At 32.6% G+C, this 19,368-nt stretch overlaps 2 protein-coding genes across 3 annotated transcripts in view; both read left to right on the top strand.

The window, feature by feature from the left end:
* LOC127720342 (uncharacterized) overlaps nt 1–19,368 on the top strand; it is a 101,438-nt gene that overhangs the window by 26,898 nt on the left and 55,172 nt on the right. The window lies entirely within an intron of this gene.
* LOC127720341 (uncharacterized) overlaps nt 8,115–19,368 on the top strand; it is a 210,699-nt gene continuing 199,445 nt past the window's right edge. The window contains exons 1-2 of one of the 2 annotated variants that reach the window (XR_007990701.1): nt 8,115–8,218; nt 11,671–13,853. The gene's annotated coding sequence lies outside the window, so the exon portion shown is untranslated. Of the gene's footprint in view, nt 8,219–11,670; nt 13,854–19,368 lie in introns of those variants that run through there. The other variant, XM_052226919.1, reaches the window with a different exon arrangement.

The following is a 19,368-nucleotide window of genomic DNA, read 5'->3' as shown; positions in this document are numbered from 1 at the left end:
AGACAATACCACATCTCAAAAAAAGGTATAAGACCTAACATGGATAACGTTTTATGAATGCGGTTTTAACTCCTAGAATTCAGATATACTTGATAAGCTGGTTCTCCGAGACAATGAAGTGTTGATGGATATGCGACATTAAGACAGCAATTAAGTAACAATAAAACTAGAAATAAGCATATGGATTTCAAAAGTAGAGCAATATTTCAAATTGTAAATTGCCAATACTTTGGATTAATGGTAAAAGATCATAATTTTAAAAAACGTCAACCACAGATAACAATTAACACCATGGAAACCCAGAGCTACAATAGAGACTATCGGGTCCCTGGCTTGCAACAAACACATTTTCAATACAATACTCTTTATATAGTGTCGCTTTATAAAATTACCGATAAACCTAATTTATGTAGATCTTTACAAACTGACAAAAACAATAAAATATACGGCACAGTGTCACTCATGACATTCATGCAAGTTAACGCGCAAAACGTATTTTTGGTAAGCACTTTCTAGCCTCAGAATTATTTGAATGCAGCTTATCTTAAGCATTACAAATTAAAGCCGTATAAAGGGATAGTTATAAACTCGCGGCAAGCTTTGCAACAACACTAGTCACAATTACAAGAACTCATTTTTGATATTTAAATTTGTACTGTCATAAAATCGAAGACTAGTCTTAGATGCATGATTTTTTTTATTAGTTGTTATTGGCTTTGAACTAGCTATCAGTAGCTGCGAGTACTCTCAGAACTGTACTTAGTGTCTTTTTGTTGTTGGGATGTACAAGTACCCGTCCACGTCTACTCTGTATTTATGTTAGATGTATTTCTATTTGTATCCATCTGATAAGTTTAGCCTTTTTCAACTGATTTTTATAGTTTGTTCTGATGTGGCACTGTTACACAACTGTCCCAGGTTAAGGGGGGGGGGGATAAGCCCCTTCAAACTAGTTTTCATCCCCACATTCTATATTTGCCTGTCCCAAGTTAGGAGCCTGTAATTCAGTGGTTGTCGTTTGTTGCTGTGTTACATATTTGTTTTTCGTTCATTATTTTGTACATAGATAGGCCGTTAATTTTGTCGTTTAAATTGTTTTACATTTGTCATTTCGAGGCCTTGTGTAGCTGACTATGCGGTATGGGCTTTGCTCGTTGTTGAAGGCCGTAATGTGACCTATAGTTGTTAATTTCTGTGTCATTTAGTCTCTGGTTAAGATTTGTCTCATTGGCAATCTTAACACATCTTCTTTTTTATATAGATTGTGACAGAATACAAAATTAAAAAAAAACATGCAATCAACACGTATTACAGCAATCCCTTTCAGCAATAATCCGTCGATTCTCTCAAATGTTTTAAGAAGGACTTCAAACTTTGTACCTGTTGGATTAAGTAAACATTGTAACTTTTGATTACTACAAAAAAAATTCACGAAGTTTATATTTTGAGAACCCGGTTCGGTCAGGTAATTGTTTCTTATACTTTGATATCTTTTGAAGTGGAAAACATGAAAGGCATCAGCTATATCATTACTGGAGTATGGATAACATTTTCTGAGGAAAACAATTATTGGATGGTAACCTTGAGAATTAATAATCGGACAGCATCAGTACCGACATAGATGGTAGTAACATCAAAGCACAGTATTTTTGTCGTAAAAAACGCTGGAATATTAGTCACCAGGTTCGCTAGTTACAAAGTGTTTGCGAAGATGAGTATATGAAATATTTTAAAGCATTACAACCCAACAGGCCTGATAAGTACAGCTTACATTATGTAAAGTTAACTTTCTCTGCGTGAGTTACCACCTTATTTACTCAATTTTAGGATATAGAAAATTTCAGACAAAATGTATCTTTTATTCGTACTTCCATAGAAAAAGTGGTGGGCTGTACATACGGGGATTGATAATCCGTAGCAGTGGTTTAAGCACAGGTATAGTAAAAATAATTGATATCATCTTGCATACAACACTTGTTTCTGAAATTACTTGTATTGGGAACGTCAACGAATGTCACGTTTTTTGCGTACACATCACATGACTTGTACATATTTCTATACTTAAGGAATAACTTTAATTTTAACTATTACTGATATGTATAGCTCGTTATATGATTGATAAATATTGTCCTGACACAGATACACCACTTTGATAAAATACCGTTTGTTTGAATTGACAATTTAATTTATTGACCGACTATTTTAAGATTTGTATTAAAGTATATATCTATATGCTAAGTGTGTTATCTTATACATCAATAAAAGCGCCGTTACTTTGCTTTCTGTGTGCTTTTTGCTGGGCATGGACTGACTTTGTATCATAGACGATCCTTTATTTTTCTATTATATTGGGTTAATAATTGTTTAGTTTGTACGTTTCTGTTTTATTAAATGCATTTTGTAACTACGTATCAAAATACAGTGGAGGAAAACTAGTGAGTCGAGACAATTAGAAAAGTCTTCTTTAAGGTAAGAAAAAGTCTATATTTTGTTTTTATACAGTTCGGTAGCCATATTTCAATAATTTTTCTTGTTAGCTGTCTGTAGTATTAGGTAATTTCAAATAAATCTGCATGTGCGTTTTATCTTGCTATTGTTTGTTTTTTTTTGTTCTAGGTCATGAAAATGTGACTTTCCTCCTTGACTTAATTGATAGCTCTGATGTAAACTATGTTTCAACAGTTTATTATATCTTTTACCCTTGGTCTTCATTACCCCATAGATATCTGACTGTTGTTTTTCTGTGTCTATAATGTTTGTTTTACAACACATAATAAATAGCAGTATACCAAGATGTTGCTGGTATTTTGTTAACGATACACTGGGCATAAAAGAACACCGCTGTATGTTCATTAGGTGATGAAAACGTTTACATTGTATACTTCGCCTCTTATGTTCACGGTTATCTATGAATGAGTTTATGTTGTTCTTGATTGAATAACAGGTGTTTTATCAAGCCACGATTGATCTTTTATTAATTACTAACAAAAATAATAACTCGTTCATCCTTATCGTTGAATACGTTTGAAAATTCTAACTGCTCTGTAATCAAGTTAGTAAACTTTTATATTTGTAAACGATTTGTATGGTTTGCATCCAAGGAAAATGCCTGGTTAAGCGTTTCTACCGAAAAGATATATATCTTAATTACTTCATATAAAGAATTGTTCAACAGATGCTTCCTGTTCTAAACACTACACCTGTATATACCGTCATTAGTCAATAGATTTTAGTCTTAAACGGTCATTTTGTTTGTGATCGGCAAAGTTCGAACCAAAAAACATCAATTCAGGTTAGAAGTTTAAGTTGTTTTTCAGATATACTTTTGTTGTAAAATGTTCAGTAGCTTTTGATATAAATCAGTAGGTTGTCGTTTTGTACATGTAAAAAACAACTACTAAACAGTCTGAATAAAGACTAAACATACCACAATCATACCACATCTTATTATTATATTGACTGCAGAGTTTGTTGCCCGTGGTGTGTGGATGCTGTAAATTGTGTCCCCGTTGCTTACGTCCACTTTATTTGAACTTTAGTGGATAGTTGTCTCATTGTCAATCATACCACATCTCCTTATTTTCATACTTAACCACATTGTATCTATTTGTTAACTGAAAAAAAACTAAGTCCTTTTATCCGTTGAATACGGAAAAATGAAAATAAATGTTTTCAAGTTTTGCTCTGGATACTGTCTTTTGGTCACAAAAAAGCTTCGGTCTTAATTTTATAATATTCATGAATGTTTGTCAAAGGTATTGATGACTGAAAAACTTTATTCTTAGACTGTATCTGAATGTTGACTGAAAATAGAAAAAATATTATTCGACTGTATCAAAATGTTAACTGTAAAAAAAAAAAAAATCCATTTATGAGTAAAAAAGTTGATTTGTATTGGTAGGCAGATAAATATTTTATTGGTTGAGACTATCCGAAGTGTCATTAAAAAACACATCGTACTCCCTTTTGATCACCATATTTCTCCCTGCCGTGCGAGAGACAACGCCCAGGTTTGATGATACTTGTTGTTTACTTGCCTTAAGAAGATACGAAGCTTTATTCCGGGGCATCGTTCTTTTTTAGGGTTAACTAACTTCATTTCTCCATAAGACGTGTGCAATTGGTGTGTTAATCCACTGCTCGTCATGTTTATTTGAAAATAAACGATTTGGATCATGAAAACAATTTTTTTCAAATAAGATGGTAATCTTGAATGAACTTTTAATAACATATTTCTTCACAATTAAAACACAGATTATGAAAAATTGAACTAAAGTTTCTTTAGTTTTTAGTTTAATTTGGCGTCATCCATATGTGTATTTGTATGAAAGATAACATAACAAAATCTGCCTCCGTTTGGTGTTCAGAATGTAAAGAATCCATTTGTAATGATTTTAAAAGACAGCATGAACTCATGGGACCAACAAAGATTCATAACACAATACCAATAAAAGGTTACTGTTGCTGCTATCAAACAGAAATGCTCTTGTCACAGCTGAAAATTCGTTTTTTATTGTATAATTTACAACGAACCATGCTGTATGTCTTGCATTTAGAGAAACATTGCACCTGTCAAAAATTGAAGCCGCTATCGGAAGTAATGGAAGGAGTAAAGTCGTCTGCTGACTTTGCAGATTTAGAAGATAGGACAAAAGACATCAGCGTACTAATTGGTTATCTGATAACGGAGAAACAAAATAATCGAGCCAGTTTTGGAGTTCAGAAAAAAAAAATCCTTTCAGAAGTGCAAAATGTCAGAGCGGTAATAAATAATCATTTGATTAAACTCGAAATGGATCGTTTGAATACATTGGACATGATTGAGAAAAAACAGAACGAACATATCGAACATTTTATTAAAAAGCTCTCAGAAATGCGCAAAAAAGTTGAAAACATATGTGGTGATTTTGAAAAAACTAAGCAACACGCGTCGAATTTCCAAGCTTTCCTTGGTATACATGAATGGAACAAAAGAATTGAGATAGAATAAAAAGAGTGGATGTTTTTCAAAACTGACCAAATAATGAACATTTTTGATATTCACAAAGAATTTGCGCCGATACTTATGAAGTTTGAAAAAGATGTCAAAGAATTAGGGAAGTTATAAGGGAGGTCCTCGTCCTCAAAGAAAATTCTTCTTAAGAAGGAGAAACAGGGACAGATTTTCGTTCCTATTTCTAACACTGTAGATAACATTAAACTGATAAATATTTGCTCTTTCAAGACACCGAATGGAGAATCCAGTAAACATGCTTAGCTTATTACAGGTATTGATATGTTCGACGACGGGAGTATAGTGCTGGCCGATCAATCGTCAAACAAAAAACTTTCTATCGTGAATCAAGGAGTCGAGCATATCAAAACCATACAATTTGAGGACAAATGTATTGATGTTGCAGTGATAGATAAAGACACATTTGCTACAACATTAGAAAGGAAAAGTATTGTTATTATACATGTTCACTCGTCAAATGTACAAAGGAATAAAATAATTACCTACAAGTGACAAATGCGGAGGTATAACTTATACAGGTGAGCAATTAGTCGTCAGTCTCCACAACAAGACCATTTAGTTCTTTGATCTTTCGGGTAATGCCTTATCGACTTTGTCAACAGCCGATTTCGCCGGTTATTGTTCCACGTTTAATGACCAACTTTAGTATACAACACCCAGGAGTGATGCAGTCTACTCAACTGATTTGAATGGAAAAGTTTTTTTGAAATATGACTTTAAGAAATCAGATTATCCGACTGGTATGACCAACGATGCGTCTGGGAATATATTCGTAGTTTGCAACGATAGTATTCAATAAGTGGTAGTAGGAAAAGATGGTAAGAAATCTAAAATTGTCTTAACAAAAGAGGATGGGCTGCAAAAACATCAAGCAATACATTACAACCGTAAAACTAACATTCTTCTTGTGTGTAATTTGTCTGGACAATGCTTCCTATACAAAGTTACAAACTGAATGATTTTGTTCATACCAATGGAAAAAAACGTTTGCATGCTGTATATATCTTCAGAAAGTTAAGGCAAATAGCACCAAGATAACATACAACAAACTTAATCTATCAGATTTAGATTATGATAAGTATTGCGTCAAATATGTTTAACAAAAACTCATGGAAGAAAGGTAACATTGTGCCTTACTACTTTTTTTGCACTGTTTGTTCATAAACAGATGAGTAAGATAATAAAATATCTAAGGTTTACTTTGAAATTATATGAAACAACGAAAATAAAAAAAAAGTTTATAAAATTGGTCAAGAGTATAGAATAGTGAATGGAAACGGGAAATGTGTCAAAGGGACAAAACCCGATAAAGAGCAGAACACAGGCCTAGGCTAGGTTAAGGTTTTCAACGCATCGAGAAAAGAGGCAGGCATCAACACCTAAAAAATAATGTATATCATTGTGTTATTTTTATTAAAATTCAAAGACCCCTTTACTGTTTTGATGACTTGTTATCTAAAAAGGTATTTCACATGATGACTTCGAAAAAACTTCCACTTGTACAAGATATTATAGGGAAAGCAAGGTTTCAGCAATTTATTTGCAGCCATAGATCGGGATACAATAATCGAATATAAATGCTCAAAGCATGGTTAGATTTTCTTATTTATCAATGTAGATAAGTTTTGAATATCTAAATTACTGTGACTCACCATTAGTTATGTGAGACGAATTTAACAATGTTATTATGCATCACAACACACAAAATTTTTAATTAAAAAAACAAGATGTTGTCAAACACGTTGTTTCACATCAAATTCTCAAAGGGGCACTAGCTACGAGATATATAAAATTTAAAAAATGATTTCTTTTTGTTCAATCATGAATGAAAGTGTAATAGTGAAATAATAATTCGCTTATATTAAAGCTTCGGGAATTCGATATAATATTGCTTTTGGGGCAATTTTTAAATTTTTTTTTTAGCTATTAATACTGTATTTACCCCACTATTCTCTATTGTGTACACACCTCATTTAGACCCTTTATTGTTATGTAAACGTCTCATTTAGAGTACTGTGGATTCATTATTATTCGTTGGATACCAGTTTTCGTGGATTTCATTGTTATATGTTAACCACGAAATTAAAAGTTCAACGAATGGCAAATTTACTATAGGCTTGTATGCAAACATTGTCAAAAACCACGAAATTAAATATCCATGAACATGTAAGTTTTCCTTAATCCACGAAAATTGGTACCCACGAAAATAAATGAATCCACAGTATATGATAAAATTAAGTTTCTGTTAGTTTATCCGTCTACATATTTTTTATAAACGTAGGTCATTTGTGTCTTCAGATTAGTGTGGGTGACGCGTGTTCGCCGCAAAATTCGTTCATTTCCACCTACATCCGATCTACATTCGAATATTTGAAACGTTTTATGTAGGTTTCAGAAAGTTTACTATATGACAAAAAAATATTTAATAAAGGAATTCTCTTCAAAACATTGTTCAAATGTTTTAAAAATGAACGCAAACTCAAGAGGATATCAAGTTGTTCTTGTACCATGGGGGGCACATTTTCGCTGCAATGTATGATATGACCATCCTCATTATCCTTGTATATTATAAAACAATTGTTTGCAATTACATGAATTAGCTTGAGAGATCATTCTTATACGATTTTGCTAACAAATATTTACTTTATGACTGCGCATGCGTGCCATATAAATCTTACATAATTGCCAAAATCGTTCAAAAACACCTGCGTATTTCTTTATATGTGCGAATAACATTGGAACTGGGGTAAAGAAGAATATCAACAGTTCGAACATTACAAACAGCGTTTAGCATCTATTTAGGCAAGTATTGGGTAAAGGCACACAAATTTACAGAAAAAAATTGCAAAAACGGCGAAAATGTGTCCACGGCGAATATGCGCCACCCACACTATATATTTCACTTGTTTATGCCAAATTAACCAATATAAAATATAATCAACTACATGTATTTCAAATTAATTGCACTGCTTATTCCTGGGCATCATGGTGGACAATCAAAACTTCCAAATGTATAAGATAGTTTCATGCAGTTTATAGAGTCAAACAGTCAAAGGGACATAACCGCATTTTTTCTACTATGATAGCTATATCACGTGAAAATACTTCCTGGTTACATTCTTGTCAACAGACAGTGATTAAACTTGCACAGAGGTTCCGCAATATTTGGTATGTTATATTTTTGTCAATATCCTGAGTCTTATAGTAAGTATTTAACGGTTATTAAAGAACTAAACTTATTGTCCAAGATGAATGTGATGATTAAACTAGTACTTTCGTTTTCTAAAGAAAGATAGTATACCACTTAGATCTGGTGAAGCAGTTTTAGTTTGCAGATGTGTTTTGAATCTTTGTGTTTTTATGATTCTGTTTCTCTTTTTTTTTTAAGTATAAAGGAGCTCTTCTTTTTTATCAAAAGGGACAATTAAATGGCATCAGACCTATCAAGATTTGAAAAATCAAAGGGAAATAATCTTATTTTGTCGTTTGTAAAAACGTGGGTGGTTTTTGTGACAAAAAGTCTCAAAGTAGGAAGTTGTAATTCTTGAAGAATAGACAGAAATGCAAAATTAATCAGTACGATTTTAGGATAATTTTCATTCAAATATATGTTTCAGATGATTCAGAAAGCGAATTTTTTTTATAGCGATAATCACCAAGTCGCATTGTGCGCATTAGTAAAAACCTTACAATAATTTCTGAATTAACAAAAGCAGTCTAAGTGGCAAGGTTGTCTTGTAGTTATTTGTGTCGGGGTTTTCTGTTTTTTTTTTTAATTTACTGCAATTATCTTTTTATTCGAAAGGAACAACTCAAAGAAATTGGATAGTATTCAATAACACGAAACCCCCTTTCTTATATTCCAACTTAAGTAGATTTATTTTTTTTCATTCACCTTGGCTAAAAGCATCAAAGTTAATCTTCCTAGAGCCAGGAGGAAGTAATCTATAAAACAAAGAGTCTACCGACCTACCAAATTATATTGATATGAATAGCAACATATAATGTACTATCTCATAAATTATCTTTTTATTCGAAAGGAACAATTCAAAGGAATTGGATAGTATTCAATAATACGAAACCCTCTTTCTCATATTCCAATTTAAGTAGATTTATTTTTTCATTTGCCTTGGCTAAAAGCATCAAATTTAATCTATCAGACCTATCAAATCATATTGATATGAATAGCAATATATAATGTGCTATCCCATAAATATTATAACAGCTGTGGAAATGCCAGCTAAGTGTCCACCAAACAATAATGACGCGTAGATATTTGGTGCTATTTTATATACATAAAACATTCGCCATTTTAAGGTAAACAGATGTTTTTTCTTTACCATGATTTGAAAAATGTAATTGTGTTAGTCTGGACTGATTCAGTTGTCTTCGTTCCTGGCGTTTTTTAAAAATTAAATTTCTTATTGATAATCTGGAATTAATCTTGATTTCAACGGTTTATTTCACCATTTTTCTCTCAGCCACCTGTATTGCCTGATGCATTGATACTTATAAATTTCTTGTTACAAAACTTTCAATTTTTCGGAAAAACTAAGGAATTTCCTATCCCAGGAATAGATTACCTTAGCCGTGTTTGGCACAACTTTTTGGAATTTTGGGTTCTCAATGCTCTTCAACTTTGTACTTGTTTGTCTTTATAACTATTTTGATCTGAGCGTCACTGATGAGTCTTATGTAGACAAAACGCGCGTCATTCCAAGACAAACAGATGTTACTTCTTAACCTTGATTTGGAAAATGTAATTGTGTTAGTCTGGACTGATTCAGTTGTTTACTTACGTTTTTTATCATTTTTCTCTCGGCCACCTGTATTGCCTGATACACACCGGATTGTCATTTTTTTCTATCTTTTATGTATATGCTTTATTTTTATGGATATCATCACAATAATGTGCTAATGTTTTGATGATACACTGGGTATACACATTTCACTATAAGTACATTTACTGATCAAAACTGGGATAAGATTGAAAGTTTATTTTGTTTGTAATTATTTATCGAATATTCTACATGTTCTATTCGTTCAACTTTACCACGAAAAACGTAATAAAACTACAACTTATCTAAAACCAATACAGTGCCATCTATAAACAATTTGTTTTGATTGCTGGCATAGATAGTTCTTAGTTTATCATTTTATGATCATATATATCTTCATAGGTTAATGTAAAGTTAACTAGTTAATTTTTTATTCCTTAGTCTTTTGTGATGTATGTTGACACAATTTTAGTTGCTGCAACCACATTATTGTCACATTTCCTATTAGGATAGTTTGGTGCTCATCCTATTTCCAATATAGCGGGAATGTAAAAAACTGTCCTACTAGTGGGATGTTCAGCTAGCTTCACAAAAAGGTTTACTCCATTATTTTCTTCGGAAAACACCTGTACCAACTCAGGGTTATGACAGTTGATTTTTGACTCGTTTCGTTGGTGGGCAAGGTTGATTTGGGGAGTTTTTATAGACTTCCCCTTTTTGAAATTACGGAAAACTTTGATATTTTTCTTATACTCTTTTTTTTTTATATTAACAAACAATCAATCAATTCTCTTCAAATAACTTATAAAACGTTCTACTTATCAAAACTCTAGTTCTCTCGCCACCATCGTTCAACGTGTGTTTTGTGTTTAAAAAGTTATAACTGTATCTACCGTCATAAACATACCTTTTTAGATTTTGGCTAGCCTGATACTAAGGAACCAAAAGTCAGAATTTTTTTCAGTGAATATAGAGGGTAACGAGTGAAGTTATTTCTTTAAAGATGATGAAGTTCTTCTACATATGAGTTATAACTATGTAGCTCACTAGAACTATTTTGTAAGCTTTAATTAGTACTATTTCAATGGTTGAAGTATAGCTTTGAAATAAAAAAGGATATGTAGCAGTTACATGGTGTAACATCTTATTACTTGAATAACAAATTGCTGGAATAATATAAGTTATCAAGCAGTGGATTTTACAAGGTAAAAATGTAGCGATAAATGCTTGTAAAATGCATGCAACTTTCTGTAAAAAACAATGTCAGATTTTGAATCTAAGATTCTTATTCTCACCCTTTAAAAATAACAACAATTATATAGAAAGGTGAATTTTACGGCTGGCGTTTTTTCATTTTTCTCAGCATTCCCACAATTTAGAACAAAAGCAAAATATATCATTCCATTGTAAATATTTGACTGGTTGAGATTATCCGAAGCAACATGACAAAAATACATCATACTCCCCTCTGAACACCAGAACAAAATAAGCGACAAGGACCATGAAAACAATTTATCCCATAAGTTTGGAAATACAAATAAACATTACAGTTTCTTGCCAGCTTACCGATTCAGGCTTTAACAGGCCTCTAGTTTTACTTTTACAATGCTAGTTCAAAGTTGTCTGCAATCTATAAGGAATGCAAATTTGTGCTAGGATTTCTAGTGATAGATATGATAGATAATCGCTTCTCTTCGAATAATACTATTTGTGAATAAATAAATAATCAGTTTCGGATCATTCGGACAGTTCCTATTTTCAAATCAAGATTCGGAAACGCAGCTTATATTTTCTTGAACTGAAATTTTTATTATGTAATTTTTCGCATTAAAAACAAAAGTTATGAAAAAGTAAATTAAAGTGTCTCTTGTTTTTCAGTTTAATATGGCGCCGTCCGTACCGATATGCGATATCTGTATGACAGATAACATAACAAAATCTGCCACCGTTTGGTGTTCAGAATGTGAAGAAGCCATATGTAATGAATGCGAAAGACAACATGGCCGCATGGGTTTAACAAAGTACCATAAAACAATACCTATAAAAGATTACCAGAAACTGCCTAGTTCTGTTGCTGCAATCAAACAGAAATGCATGCGTCACAATTTAAAATTCTACTTCTATTGTGTAATTCACAACGAACCATGTTGTGTGTCTTGTATTTCAGAGGAACATGGTACCTGTCAAAAATTGAAGCTATATCGGAAGTAGTGGAAGGAGCAAAGTCGTCTGCTGCATTTGCAGATTTAGAAGATAGGGCAAAAGACATCAGCGCACTTATTGGCAATCTGATAACTGAGAATCAAAATAATCGAGCAGCTTTTGGAGTTCAGAAAGATAAAATCATTTCTGAAGTGCAAAATATCCGAACAGCAATAAATGATCATTTAATTAAACTAGAAAAAGATCTTTTGGATAAATTGGACAACATGGAGAAAAAACAGAACGGAAATATTGATAGTTTTATTAAAAAGCTCTCAGAAATGCGCACAAAAGTTGAAAACATAAGTGGTGATTTGGAAAAAACTAAGCGACACGCGTCAAATTTCCAAGCTTTCATTGGTATACACGAATGGAAAAAAAAATTGAGATAGAAGAAAAAGATTGGATGTCCTTACAAACCGATCAGATAATGAACCATTTTGATATTAACATAAAATGTTCACCGATACTTTTGAAGTTCGAGAAAGACGTCACAGAATTAGGGAAGATAGAAGTGAATTCTTCGTCCTAAAAAAAAATACTTCTTAAGAAGGAGAAGCAGGGACAGATTTTTGTTCCTATTTCTAACACTGTAGATACCATTAAATTAACAAATATCCGCTCTTTCTACACACTAGATGGAACATCCAGCAATACGCTTATAACAGGTTTCGATATGTTCGACGACGGGAGAATCGTGCTTGCCGATCAATCGTCAAACAAAAGACTTATTATCATGAATCAAGAAGGCGAGCATATAAAAAAATACAACTTGAAGAACAATGTTTTGATGTGGCAGTAATAGATGAAGACACAGTTGCTACAACATTATTTGTCAAGAAGAAAGTTGTTATTGTTGATGTTAACTCATCAGAAGTACAAAGGACTATACGTACGAAAGACGAATGCTACGGTATTATTAGTACAGGTGAACAATTAGTCGTCAGCTTCTACAACAAGACCATTCAGTTCTTTGATATTTCTGGCAATACCTTGTCAACGTTGTCAACAGCCGATACGTCCATTTATTGTACATTTTTGAATGACAAACTTTATTATACCACATGCAATAGTGATGCTGTCTACTCAGCTGAATTACATGGAGAAGTTCGTTGGAAATTCGACTGTCAGAAATCAGCTTATCCGACCGATATAACTAACGATGCTTCTGGAAATATTTTCGTAGCGTGTAGAAACAGTAATCAAATGGTGGTAGTAGGGCACGATGGGAAGGAATCAAGAGTCCTCTTAACAAAAGAAGATGGATTGCAAAAACCTAGAGCAATACACTACAACTGTAAAACCAACACACTCGTTGTGTGTAATTTTTTAGGACAATGCTTCCTATACAAAGTTACAAACTGAATATTTTGTTAATAATGCAGAGAATATAGCTTTTGTATACTATGTATAATTATATAAATTTCAGACAAATAGCAGCATGACAAAAAACTTATAAAATATGATTAGTCCAGTGTCAACAGAAGATAGGACACAATGTGACTGTCACTATTTTTTCATGAGAAGATGGATAAGACAATTAAAAGGTCAAGTCTTACTTGGGTATTATATGAAGTGAATACAAATATTAAAATCAGAAGTTTGAATTTAATTATGAGTATTCGATGCGATTTATTCTTTAGCTTTTCAAAGACACATTTTCTTTTTCAATGACTGGTTATTTAAAAAGGTATTTCACATGATGTCTACGAAAATACTGTCACTTGTACAAGATATTAAGGGAAATCAAGTGTTCAGCAATTAATTACTCAATAACAGTTTACACTTTTATAGAAGTTTGCACTTTAATGGAAATATTTAAGTGTTCATGTTTGTGTTGATTAAATTTGTTAGATTTTTGATATTTTGTTTTTGTTCTTGTTTCAGCTGTTTGTGTTATGGGTGTATCTTCTTGTTTTGCGTACTGGTGAAACCGGTATGAAAAAAAAACTTACACCAAGTTCAAGTGCGTACATACACAGCACATAAATAGTATAACTTGAAAAAAGATATAATGTAAGTTTAGAAATACAAACTTAAATCGCATTTTGAATCTAATATGATAATGATTTTTTTTATAAAATGGCAATTTTCTGCTTCAAATATGGTTTGAGGCTTTGAATTAAAAATTGTAAACACAATTGAAACTAGTACTGTAACATATTTATAAAAGTTTTGTAAACCTTCAACAACAAGTGAAACTGCGAGCTACTGCTCACTGATGATACCCCCGCCGCAAGTGGGTAATTTTAATAGTGAAAAAAATATGTAAGTGTTCGGTAAACAGGAAGTTGTTGAGTGATGAATCTGAAAACGCATCGCACGGTATAAGCTGACTTATATAAACCCTGAAACAAATTTCAGAAATCCTTGTATTGTAGTTCCTGAGAAAGTGTGACGAAAATTTTCACCTTGGCTATCATGTGTAAAATGATACAAGTGTTCGGTAAACAGGAAGTTGTTGAGTGATGAATCTAAAAACGCATTACACGATATAGCTGACTTATATAAACCCTGAAACCAAATTTCAGAAATCCTTGTCATGCTGTTCCTGGGAAAGATGTGACACAAATATTCATGGGATGGACAGACGGACTGACGGACTGAAGAACTGACGGATGGACGGACGGACAGACAGAGGTAAAACAGTGAAAGCGGGGGTATAATAAACTATAACAAATCGAGATTATTACGGTAGCCATTGTTATGTCCCACTTTTTGTTATTGATATATGATTGTTGACAGTTCTTGTCACGAAAGTTTTTAGGATCGAGATTTTACCAATGATATCATATACAGTCAATATCTTCGACATTTCCTCTTCTTGTCTCTTCCTAAAATTTGATATAATTCACATATGACTTTGTTTTGTGAAACGTGCCAAACCGGCAGTTGAACTTTGACCCGCACTAACACCGACGTCATATGGTTTGTCATGACGTTGATAAGTTTGACTTCAACTTATCTCAAACATTCTACGTATCCGCTGAAAAAAACCTGTTGTTTCTATAATGAAGAACACCTATATTGATATTGTAAAATACTAGATGTTCGACACAATGCAAACATGAATCTATTCTGAACTCGTTTCCTACGACGTACACATAGAAAATGATTCATATTTTGTGTCACAGCTGATATTTAACAGTAGCAATGTGCAATACACCCGAAAATTCGTTCTGAACATTGTATATTCAAGTTCGCTCCTGACACGTTAAATCCACTCTGTTCAATCCGTTGAATAAGTTTCCCCAAGATAGCATTCAAAGATGCGCGACAAGATTAACGCCCGACGTCCCTTAGTTTGTCTGTTATGCGGCCATAGTACATGTAACTACTAATTGGTTAGAGCTTTAAGAAGAAGATCGGCTTCTCAAAGAACGAAGGAAATGTAACAAAGCTTATGCTACATAAGAAATACAAACAAAGAATTATCATCACTATTTATTTTCCCGTGATCTGATACTTTAAAGGCAAACAGTTTTCTTTTTGAAATTCAAATCTATGGATATAGCCCATTTCAAAGCAAATGTAAATAGCTAACAAAAATGAAGATACAGAAATATTGTATCTTTATTAGAACGCCCATACCTCAAAAATAGAAAGAGAAGGATGTAAAACTACCTAAGCATGTGAAAATCTATCTGACCAAAAGAGATGTAAAAGAATAACCAAATCATCCAAAAGTGAACTTTGCCTGTGGGAGTTTGAATCAAAGTTTTACCAAACCATGATTTCAGTCTTTTATAATACAAAAAGCTTTTTTGTCGTTGCCAAACTTATACACATTATTCTTGCACGCCTTCCTCGATTTGCAAACATTCGACGCTGTCATGTGTATATATAAAGTAGCATAAAGAATTACATTTAAAAATGGTGCATCAGGAGCGTGTTTTGAGTTATGAATTACAACAAACAAAGGTAATCCCAGAAAACACCTGACAAGTGCAGAATATCCGAAAGATCATAAATATTCCATTGGATAAACTCGAAACAGATTTTTTTGATAAATTGGACAACAAAGAGAAAACGCAATGTTAAAGAATTGATAGTTTGATTGAAAAGATCTCAAAAATGCATAAAAATGTCAATCAAATCGTCAACGATTTGAAACGAGTCAAACAACACGCATCCGACTTTCAAGTTTTTCTTGGTATACATGAATGGAATACAAAAATTGAAGTACAAGAAAAAAGATTGGGTGTCTGTACAAACCGACCAGATAATGAGCGTGTTTGATATACAATTTGAGTTGTCTCCGATACTTTTGAAGTTTAAGAAAGATGTCAAAGAATTAGGGAAGTTAGAAGTAAAGTGTTCTTCCTCAAAGAAAGTTCTTCTAAGAAAGGAGAAACAGGGGCAGATATTCGTTCCAGTTTCTTCCACTGTAGATGACATTAAATTGAAAAATATTCTCTCACCGGATGGAAAATCTAGCGATAAAATTATATCAGGTATCGATATGTCCGACGATGAGAGAATCGTGTTAGCAGACCACCAAAAGTTAAACAAAAGACTACTAATCATGAGCCAAGAAGGCGAACTTATAAAAAAAATACAACTTGAAGATCAATGCTTTGAAGTTGCAGTAATAGATAAAGACACAGTCGCTACAACATTAGTTTACGAAAAGAAAGTTATTATTGTCGATATAAACTCAAGGAAAGTGCAAAGAACTATATCTACAAAAGACTACTGCTACGGTATTATTAGTACAGATGAACAATTGGTGGTCAGTCTATACAGCAAGACCATTCAGTTCTTTGATCTATCTGGTAATACCTTGTCAAAGTTGTCAACAGCAGATACCTCCGTTCATTGTTTTGTGTTGAATTATAAACTTTATTATTCAACACACAATAACGATGCTGTCTACTCAACTGATTTGAAAGGAGATGTTTGTTGGAAATTTGATTGTCTAAAATTAGATTATCCTGCTGGTATAACCAACGATGCGTCCGGAAATATTTTCGTAGCATGTAGGGATAGTAATCAATTAATGGTAGTAGAAAAAGATGGGACGACATTCTATAGACAAAAGAAGAGAAATCGCAGAAACCAAGAGCTATACATTACAACCACAAAACTAACATTCTCCTAGTGTGTAATATATCTGGACAATGCTTTTTTTCACAAAGTGACATAATTTTTCTTGTTGGTCAGTTAGATCTGTTTGATCTGAATGATAGAAAAGCAGAATATGACCCCCCAAAAAATCATACTATGTAGAATTTCGTATAATAATAAAATCATTATATAATCTCCTTTTATGTATTTTTTGCAGTATGTTCTCATTACAAGAATTCTCAGAAATATGCATAACGGCTGTTCTTGTTTTTTTTCTGTTCAGCGGCAAGATGTTCTGTCTTATCATACATGTGTTCCTTATCCTATATACCACTTGATCAGATAACCGTTTAATAAATCGTGTATAGTAAAAAGAGAAATGGAATAAGATGTAAAGATGAAAAGAAGTACCATTATTTATAATATATAAATAATTTCTTTTTTGTAAATATGACTTAAAATTCCTTTTAAACATTCTGCATTTGTATTGCTTTGAGATTCGCAGTTTCAATTACAATCTGCACACAATGTTATTACTATTTGATGCATCAATTTAAATAAATACTGATTAGGTTAAAACATGATATAATTTAAGTCCTAGTCAATGTATCTGCGTTTCGTCAGGGTTGGAAGACTATTCTGGTTTCCTGTTCATGACTTTATACATAATATTATGAATATCATTCAAAATTACTGAGAAATCTTCGTTTGAAAAATAATAATAAATGTAGATTGTCAAGTAAAATGCATTGGAAAATACCATCATGACCATTTCGGTTACAAATTGAAAATACAAATGGTCGACATTATCATCGTGACGTCATATTTTCACACAAAATAGCAATTTCATTAAGAGAAAATTGTAATGCCAAAAGGACAATGCACTGATGAGAAAAATTACAACACACAATAACGACTTTCACTGTTGCAATTGAAAACAACATAGACATGACACGTCAAATTCATTTAACACATAAAGCTTTATTTGGTGTTGTAATAAACAATACAATGACAAAGAAAAGCTTTGGGTAGTCAATAAATCTCACAAAACTAAAATCACATAATATCTAAATAACAAAACATGCACACATACAATTACACATAGAATGCAAAAGGTCATATTATTCATACAAAAAAACACATCGATGAACGCACTTCTCATGCTATGAGATAAATGGCACAAAAGAAAATGTCAAACCATTAGCAAACACTATGTTACTTAAAGACAAGTTGTTTTAAAACAAACATTAAAATAAGAACCAGAATGTGATCAATTGGTTTTGAAGGCAAACCACTGGCATTTTATGCCAGACTAAGAAATTATAAACTTTTTGAACTGATTAAAATATGATTTCTTCCGCAGCTCGTTCCTAGGTTTAGTCTGTATTTATCAGATAGTATAGCCCTTATGCAGTTGTAATTCTGTTGTATTTGGGAACATAAAGAAAACGAATATTTCCTAAAGTAAATTAAAGCACGAAAACCAACACCATACTCTTTAATTTGGAAAATTTAAGAGCAATATTCTGTTACCACCAACCATTTCATAAAAGGGATCGGCAACTTACCCTAAACATTTAATCAGGTAAAAAAAGTAAGACAAATGCACTTACGATTGTTGGCATTGTTAATTGTATTGTTATTGTTATATTTTTGTTTATATCAAACAGTTTTATGGCTTAAACTAACTTGATTGGAAAAGGGTAAGGTGATTATCAATTTGTGCAACTCAATTGTACATATAGAATATCCATACATTGTCAAGAAAATAAAATTTTATTTGCACAAGGCTTAGAAACAGGTAGAAAGCAAGGCTGTTGCTCAAATTTGTGGAATTGTTACAATAGACCCTAGTGCTGAGATAGGTGGCATTGCTACATGTACATTACATCTTACTGCTCGACAAGGGTTGCATTGTTACAATAGATCACTAAAGATTGTTGGCAATGTTATATATACATAACAGGGGCGAAAGATACCAGAGGGACATTCAAACTCATAGATCGAAAATAAACTTACAACGCCATGGCTAAAAAAGAAAAAGACAAACAGACAAATAATAGAACACAGGACACAACATAGAAAACTAAAGACTAAGCAACACGAACCCCACCAAAAACGGGGGGGGGGGGGGGGAGAGATCTCAGGTGTTCCAGAAGGGTAAGCAGATCCTGCTCCACATGAGGCACCTGTCGTGTTGCTCATGTTATTACAATCCCGGTAAATAATCTAATTCGGAAGGTCACATTCGTGAAAAGGGAACGGATTGTAGTTATAACATAAGGAACATATCCGATATCATCTGCG

Source organism: Mytilus californianus, unplaced genomic scaffold (assembly GCF_021869535.1).
Source record: "Mytilus californianus isolate M0D057914Y unplaced genomic scaffold, xbMytCali1.0.p SCAF_11, whole genome shotgun sequence".
Taxonomy (NCBI): domain Eukaryota; kingdom Metazoa; phylum Mollusca; class Bivalvia; order Mytilida; family Mytilidae; genus Mytilus; species Mytilus californianus.
Note: the sequence above shows the minus strand (reverse complement) of the source record. Positions and strands in the feature narration are given on the sequence as shown.